This window comes from Eumetopias jubatus, unplaced genomic scaffold, assembly GCF_037043125.1.
Source record: "Eumetopias jubatus isolate StellerSeaLion01/CBP00866 unplaced genomic scaffold, mEumJub1_p1.0 scaffold_2, whole genome shotgun sequence".
Lineage (NCBI taxonomy): Eukaryota > Metazoa > Chordata > Mammalia > Carnivora > Otariidae > Eumetopias > Eumetopias jubatus.
The window spans coordinates 102,282,671-102,307,228 of NW_028274808.1; the positions used below are offsets into that span (position 1 = coordinate 102,282,671).

The following is a 24,558-nucleotide window of genomic DNA, read 5'->3' on the forward strand; positions in this document are numbered from 1 at the left end:
AAATTACTAGAACTCATACGGCAATTTAGTAATGTGGCAGGATACAAAATCAATGCACAGAAATCAGTTGCTTTCTTATACACTAACAATGTAGAAAGAGAAATTAGAGAAACGATTCCATTTACAATAGCACCCAAAACCATAAGATACGTCGGAATGAACCTAACCAAAGAGGTAAAGGATCTATACTCTGGGAACTACAGAACACTCATAAGAGAAATTGAAGAAGTCACAGAAAGATGGAAAAACATTCCATACTCATGGATCAGAAGAATAAACATTGTTAAAATGTCTATGCTACCCAGAGCAATCTATACCTTCAATGCCATCCCAATCAAAATTCCAATGACATTTTTCAAAGTGCTGGAACAAACAATCCTAAAATTTGTATGGAATAAGGAAAGACCCCAAATTGCCAAGGAAATGTTGAAAAAGAAAAACAAAGTTGGGGGCATCATGTTGCCCGATTTCAAGCTATATTACAAAGCAGTGTTCACCAAGACAGCATGATACTGGCACAAAAACAGACATATAGACCAATGGAACAGAATAGAGAGCCCAGATATGGACCCTCAACTCTATGGTCAAATAACTTCGACAAAGCAGGAAAAAATATGCAATGGAAAAAAGAGAGTCTCTTCAGTAAATGGTGCTGGGAAAATTGGACAGCCACATGCAGAATAATGAAACTTGACCATTCCCTAACACCCTACACAAAGATAAACTCAAAATGGGTGAAAGACCTCAATGTGAGACAGGAATCCATCAAAATCCTAGAGGACAACATAGGCAGTAATCTCTTTGACATCGGCCAGAGCAACTTCTCTCAAGATATTTATTTATTTATATTTTTAAAAAGTTTTTAATTAAATCCCAGGTATTTAACATACAGTGTAATATTAGTTTCAGTTGTACAATACAGTGATTCAACACTTCCCTATATCACCCAGTGCTCATCACAAGTACATGCCTTAATCCCCATCACCTGTTTAACCCAGCCCCCCCACCTCCCCTCTGTAACTATCAGTTTGTTCTCTGTAGTTAAGAGTCTGTTTCTTGGTTTGTCTCTCTCTTTTTTCCTTTGCTCATTTGTTTTGTTTCTTAAATTCCACATATGAGTGAAATCAAATGGTATTTGATTCCTTTGTCTGACTGAATTATTTTACTTAGCATCATATTCTCTAGCTCCCCCATGTTGTTGTAAATGGCAAGATTTTGTTCTTTTTTATGACTGAGTAATATTCCATGGTGTGTGTGTGTGTGTGTGTGTGTGTGTGTGTGTGTGTGTGTATACATATACATATGTATGAAGAATATATATATATATATATCCCACACCTTCTTTTTTTCAAAAATTTTTTAGGAAATTGTTTTTTATTTGGGAAAATATCTTGACAAACTGCTTGGGGTTAGAAGTGAGACCTAAAAACACAGATATCGCATGTGCCAGGACAGGTAAAGGTGGATAAATTGATCTGCCTGAAGCAAGGAGAGGAATTTACTTTCATGCTGGAAGAAAGTGAAGGAAGGAAGAGAGTAGAGAAGATAATGAAAAGAGATGAGCCAGGACGTGGTAGATCACTGGGTCTCCAATGTAGGACATTTGGAAATGCTCTAAAAGGAGCATTAGACAAATATACATGAGAGGGGCTGAAAACTTGATCCATAGATACTCTGAAAAACCAGAGGAACAAAGGAATTGCAGCATAGGAGGGGCCATCTTTCATTCCTACATATGTCCTGGGGGCTGAACTCTCTCATCTCTGATGTTGAGAATACTACAAGCTAAATCCCATGGCCAAGACTGGCCAGAATTCGGGGTGATTATTGGGATAGGAGTTTTGTGATCATCTTAGATGTGACTGCCTGCCAAAACTTGCCTTTGGATGCCTTCCCTGGAAAAATAAATGCAAAGTTCCAACAGTAGGCCAGGAATTGCATATTAGTCTGAGAAGAGTCATTCTTACAATATTCACTGTTCTCATGTTAAAGGGACAGTCAGGCCAGAGTAGGTAGCAACGTCCCCCAAAATCCCAATCCCTGGGGCCAGTATTGTGTGGAAGGGAAGAGAATGTCTAAACTGTCTCACCATTCGGAATGTTGCTATGATAAATGGTTCTTCTTAAGAATGTTGATATTAGGAGTACTTAATTTTGTCCGCCTTCACAGATTAAAAGGAAATTAGAAATACTGGTAAGTATTGAGAGCTATAACTTTCTATCAGGCTATTGAACTGAGCTCCTTATTACAAGGTGACTTTGGTTAACTTTAAGTATAAAAGATTCATGAGAATTCAGCCTATACTATGTGAAAGGAAATTTCTTTCTGAGAGGCCAATGTTTTCTTATTGCCATAGAAATTAAATTATTAAAAGCCTCACTTACCATATTCTTTGAAATGGTGAAAAAATGTAGGAGTTGATTCTAGAGGAGGAATAGAAAGAGATCTCAGTTTTAAGTAGATTAGCACACTTTGTCTTTAGTCTTTTGGATGCGACTTTTTAAAGTGATTTGTGAGGTGGAATCTGGTTTATTTTTTAAAAGCACAGAACACTCAAATTAAAATACCTCTGTGATCACTTCAACCTCCTCACTGAGGTAAGCACCTTGCCAAAGGAAATAATTTTACTTCCCTGGCAAAGCTACTTAGAGAACTCAATTCTCCTCTGATTAATGCAGCACTATTTCAACCTTTTGATTGGAATGATCAAGAACATTCTGCTTTCCTGCAATATTTAAATGTGTATCATGATTTCCAGTTCAAGGCCATATTTAATATGCAGATTGCTCTTTCAGTACTCTAAAGCCATGACTATGCCTGAATTCCTCTAAATATCACTTGAATGCCAGTTTATGTAATCACTATTAAGCCATTACCTGGCCTCTGGATATCCTTATATTTCAGCTACTGGTGAGTAATTTCCACTTACATTGGCAGATCACTGATAACACATAATGTATCAGATGATTGCACCACACAGGGCAGGTAACTGCTAGTACATTTTGCCTTCAGCCACCCCTGTGAATCTGACTTAGGGCTAGACTGAGGAAAGTTTGTCCTTTCAGTTATCCTTAGAGATGGCCCAGGGCAAATGTACCAATAGCCATGTGGCAGGCCTACACTAGAGGCATTTTGGCAGCTGGTTAGAAATGCCAGTGAGAGCCGAGATGCCCTTCAACAGACGAATGGATATAGAAGATGTGGTCCATATATACAATGGGATACTACTCAGCCATTAGAAAGGATGAATACCCAACTTTTGCATCAATATGGATGGGACTGGAGGAGATCATGCTAAGTGAAATAAGTCAAGCAGAGAAAGTCAATTATCATATGGTTTCACTGATTTGTGGAACCTAAGGAATAGCGTGGAGGACGTTAGGAGAAGGAAGGGGAAAATGAAGCAGGGGTGGTGGGAATCAGAGGGGAAGACGAACCATGAGAGACTCAACTCCGGGAAACAGACTGAGGGTTTCGGAGGGGAGGGTGGGTGGGAGTTGGGGTAGCTGGGTGATGGGTATTAAGGAGGGCACATGTTGTAATAGCACTGGGTGTTATACTCGAATCATTGAACACTACATCAAAAACTAATGATGTACTGTATGGTGACAAAATAACATTAAAAAAAAAAAAAAGCCAGTGGGGAAATTAGAAACAAGATCTAAGGAAACAAGTTCCAGTACAAGTTGCACTGCTTACTAAATACTAGAACACATGTGGCTACCATTTCCCTCTTACCTACCAGCTATTTCTTTGTTGTAGTGATTAAAAATCAACCTCTGGGAAATGCCTTGCTTTGGGCACTGGGCTTCCTGCCTGGGCTACTCTTGATGCAGACCAAGCTGGTGTGATGAACCAGAGAGGAATTCCAAAGTTGGACTGCTACACCGGAGACCATATTGCTTCTCGGCACAGAAGCACTCAATTGCCTATTTGGTTCCTGGAACACCGATCTGTAACTTCAATGACCGGGCATGGATGGGGAGTGGCTAAAAGAGTGCTAGAAATTATGGATTTGTTCATGACAGAAAAACTAGTGTGATTAATTGGTATTTTCTGGAATGGCTTTTTAGCAGTGGTTCCCTAACCTGATCAGTACTCAGAATTACAAGAGAAACTTAAATACAAAGATTTAGATTCAGTGCTTCTTGGCTGGGTACTGTGAATCTTTGAGCAGCCATTTTGTGAACCACTGTTTTATGGGGATGGACACGGCCTAGCATAAATAAAACGACTTGGGGAAGAGAAAGCAGGTTGGTTGACATGTGTTGGTAGATCTCTTCCAGAGGTAGTATACGGAGCATGTTTTATTCTACGTCTTAAAAGAATTGAGATTTATTTACATAATAATAGAACAGACAGACCTCTTTATGTTTCAGAGCTTTTGTAGCTGATTTTATGTACCTTTGACAGTTCCAGATGGCTGCAAAATTTCAAATTTCTCTTTAGGACCTCAATAAATTCTTTGAAACATTGTGGGTGTGTGGAGGAGGCAGGTCCATTTTCTTCCTGAGATTCTTTTATCGATAAACTTAGTGGGGCATGGATGCGGGGATGAAAAAGACAAGCATACAGCTGAGCACAAATGAGTGGCAAGAGACAGAGGAGAAATTTGAAAAAGCAAGACAGGAGGGCAGTCCTGTCCTCCCCACAGTTGTTATCTCATGATACCCCTTCCTTTCAACACAGATATCACAAAGAAACTTGTGAGAACACAAATGGAAGGAATGGCATATTCCAGTGGTTTGAGGGAACATTTTAGTGTCCTGGTGGGGATCTACTAGAAAAGTGGACAAAGTGGCAACAGTGGCTGCTGCTGTGGCATCTGTCTCTGGCCATCCATGGAAATGCCGTTTCTTGTTTTCTGCCTCTGAGGCACCTGCTTAACAAGAACTGCCGTCTGGTCTTTAAAGGTGGTTTCTGCAGCGGTCTTCCTGACCCCTAGCCTGTCTTGGTTCATGTCCCTATTTTATGCTCCCATGACTATACTTCTAATGATAGCATTTTTCAGTTTATTATAATTTTTTTGAATTGTGGTATAATATTTTAAGATTTAATTTTTTTCTCCATTACTCTTTTTATTCTTGTGTTTAAATTCCAGCTGGTTCTGTGCTTAGGGATAGGGGAGCGTTATGGCAGGAAGGAAATCAGTGGTGATGCAAAAGCTTCCATGACTATTTTTCCTGAAGCTTAAACCCCATTATCAGAGAATAATCTCAGGTACAGATAAAATCTCTTGGCCAGAAACATGAAAGGAAGACTTTCTCAGAGTTTAGAAAATACCCCCTTCTAACTGGAGGGTGGAAGATGAGGGGAAAATGGGAACTGTGGGTCTGAAATGGAGAGATTATATGCCCTGCTCCCCTAGTAGAGTCTGGTAGGGGAAAGATCTGGGGGGAATGGCCAAATTGTGAGTCTAGGGGTTGATGGAATGAAAGGAGTTTTGGAATAAAAAAATCAGAGCTGGCATCAGCCTTTTAAGACTGCAAAGAAGCCCTCTGCAGCTTGTATGGAAATTCCTCTTACAGCTGGGCCCAGTGAGGCTTTAGAAAACTCATTGGCAGGACCAGACTAATTAACAGGTCAGATTGAGATCAGGTATGCTGCCTTCAAGAAAGAGCACTATCCTTGGCAGTTTTATTAGTTTGCAAGGGCTGCTGTCACAAAGAACCAGAAACTGAGTGGCTTAAATAATAGAAGTTTATGGTCTCACAGTTTTAGACGCTAAAAGATCAAGGTATACTTTGGTTGGTTCCTTCTGAGGGCAATGAGGAAATCTGTTTCTTGCCTTTCTCTCAGCTTCTGGTGATTTGGTGGCAATTTTTGGTATTCCTTCCCTGATCTCTGCCTCCATCTTCACATGGTATTCTCTCTGATGTGTATCTGTGTCCACATTTCCCCTTTTTACAAATACAACAGTCAAATTAAATTAGGGCCACCCTCATGACTCCATCTTAACCTGATTACTTTTGTGAAGACCCTGTCTCCAAAAATGGTCCAAATCATTCTCCAAATAATTCAACCCATAACTGCTGGTGAACTTGCTAGCAAGGAAACCAGCTGCAGTTCTCCTTGCAGTAGAAGAAAATTTTCACTTTTAGCTAAGGGAATGCTTCATCAGTGAAAAGAGAAAACCCTCACTAGCAGCTGACTGCCTGGCAGAATCATGTTTTCAATGTTTAGGAATGAACTGAGGGTAAAGGATGAGAGAAGAACTTTTTCTTCCTGTGGTGAAGTATGGGTTTCCCCCCGATAGAGAGGGATGATTGGTCAAAAGACTTGAAAAAGTGGACTGTGTGGAAAGGAAAGGAAATTAAAGGGAGATGTGGGGAAGAGAGATGGGTTGGAGAGAGAGGAACAGCCACATGGGATACCTCCTCTGAGTCTTTGCATGCCCTGTGTGATTTTGCTTTTCCGAGATGCACTGGTTCTTTGGCAAAATACATAGTGTGCCTCCTTCATAGTCCTGTGTGTACTGCTCTGGGGGAAGACAAAAGGCAGGAGGTCTGCAAAGACTCCTTCAGTCATCTTTTAGGGACTCTGCAGGATGCAGGCTTCCTTTCCTACTTCCTGTTCCTAGTTGGAATCACCAGGGCTGTTGTCATAGTGGAGTGAGCCATGGGACACCACCGCAAAGCAGAGACAATAAATCTGAGCTGCCGCATGGAGATCACAGACCACCTTTCAAGACAGAAAAGGAAATGCCCTTTCCAGTGTGGTAAGTCATGAACGTTTAGGTGACTTTTCAGACATTCTGTGGATTCCACTGAAGACTGAAGAATAACTTTTCACCAAGGTGAGACAACCTCCAAACCTGGATTTTTCCACTTCATATGAAATTTTTTTTTTTAATTCACTCAAAGTGCCTTTAATGATTGCCTCCACTGTCATTACATTCTCTAAGCCTTCGGATTTCCAGTTAACTAATGTACCATTTAAACCCTTGATAACTAGGAAATGTTCCAGTTCAGCCAGCTTGTATTCCATGATCCTGAGGTTTACCAATATTTGCTTCTGCATGGTTATGGTGTGTGGGGAATTAATTAAGATATCCCAAGAGAGGCTGATGACTGAAAGACTCTTATCAGTATCGCTCTTAGTTGACCCAGTAAAAGAGGTTGGTCTTACTAGTGCAGGAGAAGTCGAATTTGATGACATTTCACCAACGCTGCTCTGAAAGTGGCTTTTCCAGAAGACAAACAGAAAAGCAAACAAAATGCCGCTCAGTAGAAGCAACAGCATGCTCATGTTTCCTCTTCTGCCTCTTTCTCTCTTCTCGGGCACGGAGGTACTCAGCTGGCAGTTGCGAAGCAGAGGGACACTAGTCACCAGACTAGGGAAGTCATGGGCCATGATGCTAAGTATCCCACACTGCCTGGTGCAGCTACACCTCAGATGAAATTTAAATCTTTTGGAGTTTGTCATTCTTTCTCCAGAGAAAGGAAATGAGGTGAGGACATTTTTAAAATATTTATGACAAAAAATTTAGACATCAAAATGCTTTCATGAAGCAATGTTGATGACTTAAGTATAAGTGAATTGCAAGTTTTAGTTTGAAAAAAATAATTTAAAAAACTAAATGGAAAAGATTATTTGGAATGGGGAGAGAAGATAATAGAGGAGACGGAAAAGGATTTAGATATACTTTGCATTTTGTGTATCTTGTATTTTTCCACATGTTGTCAGTATATTTTCAGTACTCTCTATTTGCTTTATTCTTTTTTCCTCGATTTAAAATAAAAACCTTGTGTTTAGTGTGTGTAATGTATATATGTGTTTATACATATTTTTAAGCTGGAACTCATCTACAACTTTAAAAATAGTCATTTACTTTCTGCATTTGGCTACTGTATGAATATTACAGAATGAGTTTATAATCAGCACCTTTATTATCCTGATTCAAAATATCTGCAATGTACAAAAGACATAGAAACACAATACAACATAAAAAATAAAGTGTGAAAAGGAAATTTTAAACATGTTTTATCCCCTCTCTAGCCTGTATGTCAAACTACTCAGTAGAGACTTTCTTGAGGGCAGTAGCATGTTTACTCTTTTGCATCCCTGGCCCCTAGCACAATGTTTGGAATGAATAGGCCCCAGAAAATATTTGTTGAATGAATCAAAACCCTTGGTAACTTTGTGCAAGCTGGGTATTAGGGATAGTATATGTTTAACTGCTTTTCTCCCTGATCAGAGCTTGAATTGGGACACCTAGTTCCATTACTATTGGTTTCAGGACTTGGAATAAGGAATGAAGAAGTGTCTCCATTCTTTTTTCCTTTGGGGATAATTTTTTCTTTGTACAGGGAAGGAGAAATGAATCACATTCATATTAAGAGGAAAAAGTGCAACCCCCAGGCAAAAGTACCATGGTAGTGTGTGAATAAAGAAAAGGGAAGAGTGACTTCAACAAGAACAATGGAAGAGGGGAATTTTGGACTTTGTAAAATTAATTACTATTTACCAAGCTCCTCATTGTGGCAGACAAATGAATTTAAAAAATATAAACTAATTTTTATTAATCAAATACTTCATACAATATAATCTTTTTTATTCTATCTTATGGCAATGTAATTCCTTCCTCTGGTATATAAACAATTTTATATCTTAGCAGGATTTATGAAGAAACCATTTATATCTCTCTTTTAAAAAGGCTTATGATGTTCTATTGAAATACTATTTTAAAATAAAGTTGAAGAGGGTGGCTGGAGTGGAGGGGGGTGGGAGGGATGGGGTGGCTGGGTGATGGACATTGGGGAGGGTATGTGCTGTGGTGAACACTGTGAATTGTGTAAGACTGATGAATCACAGAGCTGTACCCCTGAAACAAATAATACATTATATATTAATAAAAAAATTTTAAAAATAAAATAAATAAAATAAAGTTGAATTATACCTGCCAGTTCCTATGCTAAAGCAGAATAAGGGATTGATTAAGATCAAGAGCTTTGGAGGCAGATATGGGTCTCAGTTCTATGGTGAAATTCTAACTAGCTGTGTGACCCTGACTTGATAAGTGATGATGAACATCTTTTCATGTTTCTGTTGGCCACTTGGATGTTGTTTTTGGAGAAATGTCTGTTCATATCTTCTGACCATTTTTAATTGGATTATTTGTTTTTTTGGGTGTTGAGTTGTGTAAGTTCTTTATATATTTTGGATACTAACCCTTTATTGAATATGTCATTTGCAAATATCTTCTCCCATTCCATAGGTTTCCTTTTAGTTTTTTTATTGTTTCCTTTATTATCAAAAGCTTTATATTTTGATACAGCCCTAATAGTTTATCTTTGCTTTTGTTTCCCTTGCCTCAGGGGATCTATTTAGAGAAAAGCTGCTACAGCTAAGCTGAATTTTGAAATTTGTTGTAAAGAAGCATTTGTTGAGAGAATCTTGATGAAAGTTGCTTTATTTAATAATTACACAACCCTATAAGGCAAGTGTTATTTGCATATTTTACAGACTGCAGAAGGCAGTATGGGTAGGAGTTTGGGCTTGTTGTTGGAGAAAGTAGGGACATATTACTTATCTTGAGTAGTAGAGCAGCAGGTTGAAAGTAGTGTTTTAAGAAGAAAGAAGCTTTATAGTTTGATGTAGTCCTATTTGTTGATTTTTGCTTTTGTTGCTTGTGCTGTTGGTGTCATATCCAAAAAAGCATTGCCAAGTCCAATGTCAAGGAGCTTCTTCCCTATTTTTTCTTCTAGTTTTACAGTATCATGTCTTATGTTTAAGTCTTTAATCCATTTTGAATTAATTTTTGTAAGTAATGTAAAATAGGGGTCCAATTTCATTTTTCTGATTGTGGTTAATCACTTTTCCTAACATATATTTTTTAAAGATTTTATTTATTTATTTGACAGAGAGAGACATAGCAAGAGAGGCAACACAAGCAGGGGGAGTGGGAGAGGGAGAAGCAGGCTTCCAGCCGAGCAGGGTGCCCGACGTGGGGCTCGATCCCAGGACCCTGGGATCATGACCTGAGCCGAAGGCAGACACTTAATGACTGAGCCACCCAGGCACCGCCCTAACATCTTTTTTGAAGAAACTACTCTTCCCCAATGAATGTTCTTGGCTCCCCTGTAAAGTGTGTGTTGACTCTGTAATTGGGGGTTCATTTCCGAGTTCTCAGTTCCGTTCCATTGGTCTATGTGTCTATGTTTATGACGGTATCATACTGTTGTAATTATGTTATAGTTTAGTTTGAAAGCAGGAAGTGCGATGCCTCCAAGTCTGTTCTTTCTCAGGATTGCTTTGGTTATTTGGGATCTTGTATGGTTCCATACAAATTTTGGGATTTTTTTTTTCTTTCTGTCAAAAATGTCATTGGAATTTTGATAGAGGTTGCATTGAATCTCTACATGGTTTTGGGTACTATGGACATTTTAACAATGTTCTTTCAATCCATGAACATGGGATATCTTTCCATTTGTTTGTATTCAATTTCTTTTATCAAGGTAGTTTTCATTGTACTTCCACTTCTTTGGTTAAGTTTTTTCCTAAGTATTTTATTGTTTTTGGTGCTCTTGTGAGTGGGATTGTTCATTTATTTCCTTTTCACATATTTGTAGTTCACATATTTCACATCATTTGTAAAAACACAACTGATTTCTGTATGTTGATTATATATCCTGCAACTTTACTGAATTCATTGATTAGTTCCAACAGTTTTTTTGTTGGGTCTTTAAGATTTTCTCTATATAAGATCATATCATCTGAAAATAATGACCATTTTACTTCTTTCCTTCTGATTTGAATGCCTTCTATTTCTTTGCCTTCCCTAATTGCTCTATCTAGAACTTCCAGCACTATGTGGAATAAGAATGGTGAGAGTGAGAATCCCTGTCTTGTTCCTGATCTTAGAGGAAAAACTTCCAATCTTTTACCACTGAGTATAATGTTAGCTGTGGGTTTGTTGCATATGGTGTTTATTATATTGAGGTACGTTCCTTCCATACCCAATTTGTTAAGGGTTTTTAGCATGTGGTGTTGAGTTTTGTCAGATGCCTTCTTTTGCATGTATTGAGATGATCATGTAATTTTTATCTTTCATTCTATTAATATGGTGTATTACATTTATTGATTTGCATATGTCAGACCATCCTTGCATCCCAGGGATGATTTCCATTTGGTCATGGTGTATGATCTTTTTAATGAACTGTTGATTTTGGTTTACTAATATTTTATTAACTAAAAAGCTTCTGCACAGCAAAAGAAACAATAAACAAAATGAAAAGCAGCCTACAGAATGGGAGAAAGTATTTGTAAACCACATATCAAATAAGAGGTTAATATTCAAATATATAAAGAACTCACACAACTCAATAGCAAAAAAGCAAACAATCTGACTAAAAAAATGGGCAGCAGGACTGAATAGATATTTTTTCTAAAGAAGACATAGATGGCCAACAGGTACATGTAAAGGTGCTCAACATCACTACTAATCAGGGAAATGCAAACCAAAATGACAATGAGATCTCACCTTACACCTGTTGGAATGGCTGTCATCAAAAAGATGAGAGATAACAAGTGTTGGTGAGGATGTGGAGAAAAAGGAATCCTTGTGCACTGTGATGGAAATGTAAATGGGTGGAGCCACTATGGAAAACAATATGGAGGTTCCTCAAAAAATTAAAAATAGGACATACCATTTCTGGATATATATTCAGAGGAAATGAAAACAAGATCAAAAAGATATCCATACCACAAGTTTATTGCAGTATTATTTATATAGCCAAGACATGGAAACAACCTAAATATCCATCAGTGAATAAGTGGATAAAGAAGATGTGATACAATGTGTATGTGTGTGTGTGTGTGTGTGTGTGTGTGTGTGTGTGTGTGTGTACATACATACAATGGAATATTATTCAGCTATCAGAAAGAAGGAAATCTTGCCATTTGTGACAACATAGATGGATCTTGAGGCCATTATGCTAAGTGAGATAAGTCAGAGAAAGACAAATACTGTATGATATCACTTATATATGAAATATGAAAAGGCTGAACTCATAAAATCAGAGTACAGTGGTGGTTACCAGGGACTTGGCATGTGGGGAAATTGGGGAGATGTTATTTAAGGGTACAAACTTAAAACTATTAGACAAATAAGTTCTGGAGAGCTAATGTAGTACTATAGTGGTTATAGTAACCAATACTGTATTATAAACTTCAAAGTTGCTAAGAGACCAGACCTTAATTGTTCTCACCCTCAAAATGATAATTATGTCATATGATAAAGGTGTTAGCTAATACTATGGTGTAATCATATTGCAATATATAAATGTATCAGATCAACACATTGTATATACTTATATATAGCTCAATTAATAAAATAAATAAGCTCTTTAAAAAAGGTAGAGGAAAGACATCCCAGGCCCTACAGTGAAGGCTTCAGTGGGCTGGTAACCTTGAAAAGATAAAGGAAGTGAAGAATCTAAGAGCCATGCTCAGTAAATAAAAGCCTGACCTTATGTGAGGCTGGACAAAGTAGATGAAGAAGAATAAGTAATTTAAGATAATAATAATGTTTCTAGTCTTTAAGAAAAAAAAAACTGTTGTTGCCAACAATAAAAATAACAAAGATGGTTGGAAAAGGAAGTCCATATCAAATGTCTTGCATTTGAAAAACCAGTGAGACAGCCACATATCAATATCTTTAAAAATTTGGAAGTATGGGTCTATGGAGTAGGTGAGAGATTAAAGACTTAGCAAATATTCACCATGGGAATGGAGGGACTCACAACAGTCTAGAGGCTAGAATATGCTTAAGATTTATCCAGTTAAGGGATAGAAGATAAAGAAAAGCAACAAAGGAGAGAGAAACTAGATAGAAAAAGCAGAGTAACCAAAATATAGAGTGAGAATTTCAATGAATTAGGGTAGTAGTAAGAGGTAAAGCTATTGAAGACAAGAAAATGTTCACTATTGTAGATAGTAAAACAGTCTATGTAGAAAACCTAAGAGACACAACTGAAAATCTCATAGGACTAAGAGGCATCAGTAAACTAGTTATATACAAAGTAAGCATATAAAAATCAATAGTTTTCATTTAAACTTGCTAAAACCAATTAGAAAGTAAAAAGAAAGAATCATCCCCACCCAAAAAAGCAAAAGGAAATATAAATATTAAGAGATAACTTTAGTAAGAATTATGAAAAAAGCAGCAATGATTCAGTGAAAGACATAAAAAAAGATTTAAATTAAAGGAAAGACTAGGGGCACCTGTGTGGCTCTGTCATTAACCGTCTGCCTTTGGCTCAGGTCATGGTCTCAGGGTCCTGGGATTGAGCCCCGCATCGGGCTCCCTGCTCCGTGATAAGACTGCTTCTCCCTTTCCCACTCCCCATGCTTGTGTTCCTTCTCTCGCTATCTTTCTCTGTCAAATAAATAAATAAAATCTTTAAAAAAATAAATAAAGGAAAGACTACTGTTGAGCATGTCAGTTTCTCCCAAGTTAATTGGTAAGTTGAATACTATCCCAAGAAAAATTCCAGTAGAAATTTTTTTTGGGAAACTTGACCCAAATTCCCACTTTTAACGGGGAAGTGATCTTTACAAGTCTTAAAAAGGAGTCACTCCCCAGCCTTCATTTATTCTAAATATCACTAAAAATATGAATGAGAATACCTAAGAAATTCAAGAAATAGAAGAGTAGTAAGGGGGAAACTATTAATAAGATATCCTATAAGGCTTCAATAATCAAATAGTTTGGTGCTGGGTTAGTATTGACAGATGAATCAATATGTTTATGTAAAGTTCACCCCAATGTTGAATTCTTTGAGCACATACATCTTCTCATCACAGGGACTCTGCAAATTCTCAAGCAAGGCCAATAGCCTGTCAAAATCACAGATCCCACCAATTGTCAAGGAAGTCTTACAGTTTCTTAGAGGTCAGTCCTATTTTTGTAGTTTTCCTGTACAGGGCCTCTGGCCACTGCTCTTCACATTTGTTTTCCAACCTCTGCTTACCTCACCTGCTCCCTCTGGCTACTAGCTGCTCTTTACTGTCCAGTCTTAACCATGTGTCTGACCCTCAGCTTGCACGTCTTTCAGAAAACCCTTATGCCTGGTTTTGCCCTACCATCCTCACTCTTAGATCATGGACTAAATCTCTCTCCACTGCCCTCCACACTGTAGGCATACTTCTCTGGCTCACTCAAGGCTATGTTTCAGTTCTGTCCAGGCCAGTTGCAAAGAAGACATTATTTGGACTAATGTATGGAGTAAGTTCTTTAAGAACAGGAAATTATCATCCATTTGGAGTTTATTTGTGTATGGTGTAAGAAAGTGGTCCAGTTTCATTCTTCTACATGTGGCTGTCCAATGTTTTTTTCCCATTGGACATTCTTTCCTACTTTGTCAAAGGTTAGTTGACCATAGAGATGAGGGTCCATTTCTGGGCTCTCTATTCTATTCCGTTGATCTCTGTGTCTGTTTTTGTGCCAGTACCATACTGTCTTGATGATTACAGCTTTGTAACAGAGCTTGATGTACGGAATTGTGATGCTTCCAGCTTTGGTTTTCTTTTTCAACATTCTTTTGGCTATTTGGGGTCTTTTCTGGTTCCATACAAATTTTAAGATTGTTTGTCTAGCTCTATGAAAAATGCTGATGGTATTTTGATAGGAATTGCATCAAATGTATAGATTGCTTTGGGTAGCATAGACATTTTAACAATATTTGTTCTGCAATCCATGAGCATGGAATATTTTTCCATTTCTTTCTGTCTTCCTCAATTTCTTTCATAAGTGTTCTATAGTTTTCAGAGTACAGATCTTTTACCTCTTTGGTTAGGTTTATTCTTAGGTATCTTATGGTTTTGGGTGCAGTTGTAAATGGGATTGATTCCTTGATTTCTCTTTCTTCTGCCTCATTGTTAGTGTATAGAAATGCAACTGACTTCTGTGCATTGATTTTATTTCCTGTGACTTTGCTGAATTCTTGTATCAGTTCTAGCAATTTTTAGATTTTTTGGGGGTTTTCTACATAGAGTATCATGTTGTCTGTGAAGAGTGAAAGGGTGAAGGACCTAAATGTCACAGAAATCCATCAAAATCCTAGAAGAGAACACAGGCGGCAACCTCTTTGACCTCAGCCCCAGCAACTTCTTGCTAGACAGTCTCTAAAGGCAGGAAAAACAAAAGCAAAAAGAACTATTGGGGCTTCAAGATAAAAAGCTTTTGCACAGCAAAGGAAACAGTTAGCAAAACTAAAAGGCAACCTATGGAATGAGAGAAGATATTTGCAAATGACATATCAGATAAAGGGCTAGTGTCTAAAATCTATAAAGAACTTATCAAACTCAACACCCAGAGAACAAATAACCCAATCAAAAAACGGGCAGAAGACATGAACAGACATTTCTACAAAGAAGACATCCAAATGGCCAACAGACACGTTAAAAAGTGCTCAACATCACTCGGCATCAGGGAAATTCAAATCAAAACCTCAATGAGATACCACTTCACACCAGTCAGAATGGCTAAAATTAATAACTCAGGAAACAGCAGATGTTGGCAAGGTTGCAGAGAAAGGGAAATCCTTTTACACTGTTAGTGGGAATGCAAACTGGCGCAGCCACTCTGGAAAACAGTATGGAGGTTCCTCAAAAAGTTAAAATAGAGCTACCCTGTGACCCAGCAATTGCATATTGGGTATTTATCCAAAGGATACAAACATAGTGTACCCCAATGTTTATAGCAGCAATGTCCACAATAGCCAAAATATGGGAAGAACCCTGGTATCCATTGATGGATGAATGGATAAAGTATATGTGGTATGTGTGTGTGTGTGTGTGTGTGTGTTTACACACACAATGGAATATTATTCAGCAATCAAAAAGAATGAAATCTTGCCATTTGCAAGAACGTGGATGGAACTAGAGAGTATTATGCTAAGCAAAAGCAGTCAGTCAGAGAAAGACAAATACCATATGATTTCACTCATATGTGGAATTTAAGAAACAAAACAGATGAACATAGGGGAAGGGAAGGAAAAATAAAATAAGATGGACATTGAGAGTGAGGCAAACCATGAGAGCTAAACTCTAGGAAACTAACTGAGGATTGTGGGAGGGGATGTGGGTGGGGGGAAGGAATAATTGGGTGATGGGCATTAAGGAGGGCACTTGATGTAATGAGCACTGGGTATTATATGCTACTGATGAACCACTAAATTCTACCTCTGAAACAACAACAAAAAAAAGAATAGGAAATTATCCATCTTCCATCTATATCCTTCAGACAAACAATCTGTCTGGTAAGAGCTGTCATTTAGGCAGTGAAAATACTTTATTGTTTATACAAACTAAAGAGAACCAGAAGCACATATTTCTATATATAACCATTTATGATCTATTTTCTGAGTATACCATTCAGGCTTCTGTACATATGCTTTAATAGCTTTCTTTTCATGTAACTGTTCCATGTCTTGAAATTCAATTACCTCTGCTATAATATTTCCTTTACTTTTTTTCTTTTTTCTGTATATACCTGAAAGGGAATTAGAGATTTGACTTTTATTGAGCATTTTGGTTGGGGGAACTCAATAAACAGAGACTGTGGTCTTTAAGAGTCATATAAAGCAGTCACACCCCAGCCTTCATTTAATTCATCAGCACACTACTGAAAGTAATACTTAGAAAGGACTAGAACTGGGTAAATTGGGAAGGATCTAGTTCAAGGATGGCACATATAAATGATCCCTTGTCAAAACATTTGAGAAGCAAATTTTGAAAATCTAGATTTGCTCCTTCTTATGATTCACCCTTTCCCTTATCATTTTATTTTTCTCTGAAGAAATGGAAATCTCAAAGATGCCCACAAAGTCATATTAATAGTTAAATGCAAATAAGGTGAGATTCCTTGGCTAATATCCTAATGAAAAGCATTTCCAATGAACTCAGATAACACTTTTTAGTAGTCACATCTGTTATGAAGGGATTTTGAGATCCTGATTCCCAAGAGTATTCCCTTAGGAGCAGATTAGGCATAAGATGATTTTTCAGGGGATGTCTTTTTCCAAAAAATTCATTTAAAAATGGCTAAGTGAAGAGGAAACCCAATTCAATGATGGTGCACATTTGTGGAGAGCTATCTCAACATAGAGAAAGAATCTTAAATTGGCAAAACCAGTGCTCAATTCCAGAAACATCTTACACCTTTCAGGAACTAAAACTGGAAGTGCTATTTTTTTAATCTGAAGATTTCTCTTTAATTTTCAGCCTGAGCCTTTGGTTCAGTGCTTCTGGTTTCTCCAGAAGAGAATGAAATGATGAAGAGAATGTGGAGTTAAGTAAAGTGCATATAAATTGGAACAGACTTTTTCTGTGGTATCTGTGAGCTAATGCTGTGGTGTAAAGGGCATTTTAGAGTTACTCACTTTTGTTCTTGAACGTATTTTCAAAATGATAAAATAAAACCACAAGAGCATTTACTGTGAACCTGAGTCTGAGGCCATTTAGGTTATGAAAACAGCAAAAGTGCTATCTGTATGCTTTTATTTGCCTCAGAGTGTTGGATCACTGTGGTGAGGAGTGAGAGAAGAAGGTTAAGCGTCATACCCTCTGGGGTTGTAGCAGGTGATATGACAGTTTCATTAATGAGTATCTCAAAGTCTGAATCTCCTGGACAACACTAGGAATTTACTTATCTTAATGCATACATTCATGCTTATATTTTCTTTATAGTTATTATTTCAAAATATGAATCATATTTTGGAAAAAGGCTTCTTCAAAAAATATTTGGGACACATTTACCATCTTTATTCCTATGGCAGTTGGTGGGCTGTAGACACCAGGCAGATGATATACACAATCAAAATGATTTAGGAAAAGAGGTGGCAGTGGGCTGGGAATGAGAGCCCATTGTTTGCCGGTGATATTGTGGTAAAGAAACCCCACCTTCTGGGCGCCTGGGTGGCTCAGATGGTTAAGCGTCTGCCTTCGGCTCAGGTCATGATCCCAGGGTCCTGGGATCGAGTCCCGCATCAGGCTCCCTGCTCCTTGGGAGCCTGCTTCTCCCTCTGCTTCTCTCTCTTTCTCTCTCCCTCTCTCTCTCCGTCTCTCATGAATAAATAAATAAAATATTAAAAAAAAGAAACCCCACCTTTGGATTTTATGTATGATTTTATAGGTTAACAGACAGTAATAAAAACTTGAGAAAAAAAGGGAAATTTTGGTGGCCAAATACTCTGAGGGCTGAAGAAATCATATTGCAGGCTGGATCTCAAACACTGGTTACTAATTTTTATCATCAATATAAACAGACTGTACTTGTCATCCATAAGTAGAAGCCTTAAAATTGTAATATTTCTTAGAGAAAAACATTTAGTGAAGAAATCAGGAAGCATTTGATGGAATGGTTAAGGTATGTCATTTTCTTCAATCCATCCACCATGTTGATGATGATGCTTTCTCTTAGCCTCCTTCCTATATCCTCCCCCTTTTTTCTTTTATTCCATGGGTTTTGTTGCCTACCAGTTGCCAGGAACTGAGCTTGGCAAACCAGAAGGGAAGGGTTTGGAAACAGGTGGTAAGGTACAAAACAAACAAAGTACAGGTTTTATTGTGCAAGAATTTGCTGTTTTGTGGCAGAAACAGGTATAAAGAACGGTGACATAAAGAACTCTAAGGTTGGGTATGTATTTGTTTCTTAGGGTTGCTATAAAGTCCAAAATCAAGGTGTCAACTGGGTTAGTTCCTTCTGGAGTGTCCAAGGGAGTATTTACTTCATGCCTGTCTCCTAGCTTCTGGCTTTTGCCAGCAATTTTTGGTGTTCCTTTGCTTGGAGATGCATCACTCCATATTTATCTCAATTTTCACATGATGTTTACCCTCGTGTGTATCAATCTGTGCCCCAACTTCTCCCTTCTTGTAAGGACACTAATCATTAAATCCAATATGACCTCATCTCCACTCAACTGCATCTGCAAAGAACTTCATTCCAAATAAGTTGAAGTTCACAGGTACTAGGGGTTAAGGACATGAACATATACTTTGGGGAACACAGTTCAGCCCATAAGAGGTAGATAGAGGGCATGACAGTGGTATAGAGAAGAGAGCAACTAGTAGCCTAGGGAAGGAGGGAAGATTTTTTTCAGGGATAATTATGCAAAAGCCAGAACTTTTTTTCATTAACAAAGAAGGTATTATTTGTTTCAGGGGTATAGCTCAGTGATTCATCAGTCTTACATAATTCACAGCACTCACCATAGCACACACCCTCCCCAGTGTCCATCACCAAGCCACCCCATCCCTCCCAACCCCCTCCACTCGAGCAACACTCAGTTTGTTTCCTGAGATTAAGAGTCTCTTATGGTTTGTCTCCCTCTCTGGTTTCAGCTTGTTTCATTTTTCCCTCCCTTCCCCTATGATCCTCTGTCTTGTTTCTCAAATTCCTCATATCAGTGAGATCATATGATAATTGTCTTTCTCTGATTGACTTATTTCGCTTAGCATAATACCCTCTAGTTCCATCCATCATTGCAAATGGCAAGATATCATTTTTTGATAGCTGCATAATATTCCATTGTATATATATATACACCGCATCTTCTTTATCCATTCATCTGTTGTTGGACATCTAGGCTTTTCCCATAATTTGGCTATTGTGGACATTGCTGCTATAAACATTGGGGTACATGTGCCCTTTCAGATCACTACATTTGTATCTTTGGTGTAAATATCCAGTAGTGCAATTGCTGGAACTCTTTGAGGAACCTCCATACTGTTTTCCAGAGTGGCTGCACCAGCTTGCATTCCCACCAACAGTGTAGGAGGGTTCCCCTTTCTCCACATCCCCGCCAACATCTGTCATTTCCTGACTTGTTAATTTTAGCCATTCTGACTAGTGTGAGGTGGTATCTCATTGAGGTTTTGATTTGAATTTCCCTGATGCCACGTGATGTTGAGCACTTTTTCATGTGTCTGTTGGCCATTTGGATGTCATCTTTGGAAAAATGTCTGTTCATGTCTTCTGCCTATTTCTTGATTGGATTATTTGTTCTCTGGGTGTTGAGTTTGATAAGTTCTTTATAGATTTTGGATACTAGCCCTTTATCTGATATGCCATTTGCAAATATCTTCTCCCATTCTGTTGGTTGTCTTATGGTTTTGCTAACTGTTTCCTTTGCTGTGCAAAAGCTTTTTATCTTGAAGCCCCAATAGTTCATTTTTGCTTTTGTTTCTCTTGCCTTTAGAGACTGTCTAGCAAGAAGTTGCTGGGGCTGAGGTCGAAGAGTTTGCTGCCTGTGTTCTCAAGGATTTTGATGGATTCCTGTCTCATATTAAGGTCTTTCATCCATTTTGAGTTTATCTTTGTGTATGGTGTTAGAGTATGGTCGAGTTTCATTCAAATTTTAGGATTATTTGTTCCATTTCTTTGAAAAAAGTTGATGGCATTTTGTTAGGGATTACATTAAATGTGTAGATTGCTCTAGGTAGCATAGACATTTTCACAATATTTGTTCTTGCAATCCATGAGTATGGAACGTTTTTCCATTTCTTTGTGTCTTTCTCAATTTCTTTCATGAGTATTCTATAGTTTTCTGAGTACAGATTCTTTGCCTTTTTGGTTATATTTATTCCTAAGTATCTTATGGTTTTGGGTGCAATTGTAAATGGGATCAACTCCTTAATTTCTCTTTCTTCTGTCTTGTTGTTGGTGTATAGAAATGCAACTGATTTCTGTGCATTGATTTTATATCCTGCACTTTACTGAATTCTTGCATGAGTTCTAGCAGTTTTGGGGTGGAGTCTTTTGGCTTTTCCACATAGAGAATCCCATCATCTGTGAAGAGTGAGAGTTTTACTTCTTCTCTGCCAATTTGGATGCCTTTTATTTCTTTTTTGTTGTCTGATTGCTGTGGCTAGGACTTCTAGTACTATGTTTAATAGCAGTGGTGATAGTGGACATCCCTGCCATGTTCCTGACCTTAGGGGAAAAGCTCTCAGCTTTTCCCCATTGAGAATGATTTTCGCTGTGGGTTTTTCATAGATGGCTTTTATGATATTAAGGTATATGCCCCCTATCCCTACACTCTGAAGAGTTTTAATCAAGAAAGGATGCTGTATTTTGTCGAATGCTTTTTCTGCATCTATTGAGAGGATTTTATGGTTCTTGTTCTTTCTTTTATTCATGTATTGTATCACATTGATTGATTTGCGGATGTTGAACCAACCTTGCAGCCCAGGAATAAATCCCACTTGGTCGTGCTGAATAATCCTTTTAATGTACTGTTGGATCCTATTGGCTAGTATTTTGGTGAGAATTTTTGCATCCATGTTCATCAGGGATATTGGTCTGTAATTCTCCTTTTTGATGGGGTCATTTTCTGGTTTTGGGATCAAGGTAATGCTGGCCTCATAAAATGAGTTTGGAAGTTTTCCTTCCATTTCTATTTTTTTTTTTTTTTTGGAACAGTTTCAGAAGAATAGGCATTAATTCTTCTTTAAATGTTTGGTAGAATTCCCCTGAGAAGCCATCTGGCCCTGGGCTCTTGTTTGTTGGGAGATTATTGATGACTGCTTCAATTTCCTTAGTGGTTATAGGTCTGTTCAGGTTTTCTATTTCCTCCTGGTTCAGTTTTCGCAGTTTATACATCACTAGGAATGCATCCATTTCTTCCAGATTATCTAATTTGCTGCCATGGAGTTGCTCATAATATGTTCTTATTATTGTTTGTATTTCTTTGGTGTTGATTGTGATCTCTCCTCTTTCATTCATGATTTTATTTATTTGGTTCATTTCTCTTTTCTTTTTGATAAGTCTGCCCAGGAGTTTGTCAATCTTATTAATTCTTTCAAAGAACCAGCTCCTAGTTTCATTGATCTGTTCTACTGTTCTTTTGGTTTTTATTTCATTGATTTCTGCTCTGATCTTTATTATTTCTCTTCTCCTGCTGGGTTTAAGCTTTGTTTGCTGTTCTTTTTCCAACTCCTTTGGGTGTAGAGTTAGGTTGTGTATTTGAGACCTTTCTTGTTTCTTGAGAAAGGCTTGTATTACTATATCCTTTTCTCTTAGTACCACCTTTGCTGCATCCCAAAGACTTTGAACAGTTGCGTTTTCATTTTCATTGGTTGCCATGAATTTTTTTAATTCTTCTTTAATTTCCTGGTTGACCCATTCATTTTTTAGTAGGATGCTCTTTAGCCTCCATGTATTTGAGTTCTTTCCAGTTTTCCTCTTTTGATTGAGTTCTAGTTTCAAAGCACTGTGGTCTGAAAATATGCAGGGAATGATCTCAATCTTTTGGTACCAGTTGAAACCTGATTTGTGACCTATTCTGGAGAATGTTCCATGGGCACTAGAGAAGATTCTATGTTCTGTTGCTTTGGGATGGAATGTTCCGAATATATCTGAAGTCCATCTGGTCCAGTGTGTCATTTAAAGCTTTTATTTCCTCTTTGATCTTTTGCTTAGATGATCTGTCATTTCAGTGAGGGAGGTGTTAAAGTCCCCTAATATTATTGTATTATTGTTGATGTGTTTCTTTGATTTTGTTATTAATTGGTTTATATAATTGGCTGCTCCCATGTTAGGGGTATAGATATTTACAATTTTTAGATCTTCTTGTTGGATAGACCCTTTAAGTATGATATAATGTCCTTCCTCATCTCTTATTATAGTCTTTGGTTTAAAATCTAATTTGTCTGATATAAGGATTGCCACCCCAGCTTTCTTTCGATGTCCATTATCATGGTAAATGGTTTTCCACCCCCTCATTTTAAATCTGGAGGTGTCTTTGCATCTAAAATTAGTCTCTTGAAGACAGCATATTGATGGGTCTTGTTTTTTTTTTATCCACTCTGATAGCTTGTGTCTTTTGATTGGGGCATTTAGCCCATTTACATTAAGGGTAACTATTGAAAGATGTGAATTTAGTGCCATCATATTGCCTATAAGGTGACTGTTACTGTATATTGTCTGTGTTCCTTCCTGGTCTATGTTACTTTTAGGCTCTCTCTTTGCTTAGAGGACCCCTTTCAATATTTCTTGGAGGGCTGGTTTGGTGTTTGCAAAGTCTTTTAGTTTTTGTTTGTCCTGGAAGTTTTTTATTTCTCCTTCTATTTTCAATGACAGCCTAGCTGGATATAGTATTCTTGGATGCATATTTTTCTAGTTTAGTGCTCTGAATATATCATGCCAGTCCTTTCTGGCCTGCCAGGTCTCTGTGGACAGGTCTGCTGCCAATCTAATGTTTCTGCCATTGTAGGTTACAGACCTCTTGTCCCGAGCTGCTTTCAGGATTTTCTCTTTGTCTCTTGAGACTTGTGAGTTTTACTATTAGATATCGGGGTGTTGACCTATTTTTATTGATTTTGAGGGGGTTTCTCTGTGCCTCCTGGGTTTTGATGCCTGTTTTGTTCCCCAAATTAGGGAAGTTCTCTGCTATAATTTGCTCCAATATACCTTCTGCCCCCTCTCTCTTTCTTCTTCTTCTTCTCTGATTCCAATTATTCTAATGTTGTTTTGTCTTATGGTATCATTTATCTCTCCATTTCTCCCCTCATGATCCAGTAGTTGTTTATCTCTCTTTTTCTCAGCTTCTTTATTTTCCATCATTTGGTCTTCTATATCACTAATTCTCTCTTCTGCCTCATTTATCCTAGCACTTAAGAGCCTCCATTTTTGACTATACCTCATTAATAGCCTTTTTGATTTCAGCTTGGTTAGATTTTAGTTATTTTATTTCCTCAGAAAGGGATTCTCTAGTACCTTCTATACTTTTTTCAAGCCCAGCCAGTATCTTTATAATCATTGTTCTGAACTCTAGTTCCGACATCTTGCTAATGTCCATATTGATTAGGTCACTGGCAGTCAGTACTGCCTCTTGTTCTTTTTTTTTTTTTTTTGAGGTGAGTTTTTCCATTTTGTCATTTTGTCCAGAGAAGAGTACATGAATGGGAAAACAAAATGCTGAAATGGTAACAACAACCCCAGAAAAATATACACTAAACAAATCAGAAGAGACTCGAAACCAGGGGGAAAAGAAAGGAAAAAAAAAAAAAGAATATGATCAGGCTGGTGAATAGAACAGAGCCACACACTAGATTTGGGGTGTATTTTGGTCTGTTAGAAGGAACTGCCTCCCAAAATTTTAAAGAAAGAAAAATTTATACATATACAAAAATAAGGGTAAATACGAAGAGGGGATGGAATTTGACTGTAAAGATGAAAAATAAAAAAGATTTTAAGAAAGGAATTGATAAGCTGGTTAAAAAAAGAAAGAAAACAATTTAAAAAAAATAGGAGAGAATGTGATCAGGCGGGAGAGTAAAACAAAGCCATATACTGGATTTAGGGTATATTTTGGTCTGTTAGAAGAAACTGTATCCCAAAAGTTTAGAGAAAGAAAAAGTTACAAATATACAACAAATAAGGTTAAGTACAATGAAGGGGTAGAATGTGACTGTAAAAATCAAAATTAAAAAAGATTTTAAAGAAGGAATTGATAAGATGTTGGTTCAAAAAGGAAAGAAGAAAAATTAAAAAAAAATAGAAAAAGAAAAAATAAAGAAAATGAAAAAAATTAACTTTGAAAGACTAAAGAATCA

At 37.5% G+C, this 24,558-nt stretch overlaps 1 protein-coding gene and 1 pseudogene across 1 annotated transcript in view; one reads left to right on the forward strand and one right to left on the reverse strand.

Annotated features, from left to right (window-relative positions):
* The window catches only part of LOC114208211 (uncharacterized), a 215,854-nt gene that overhangs the window by 73,934 nt on the left and 117,362 nt on the right, over window positions 1–24,558 (forward strand). The window lies entirely within an intron of this gene.
* On the reverse strand, window positions 6,724–7,248 carry LOC114208207 (kita-kyushu lung cancer antigen 1 homolog pseudogene; annotated as a pseudogene).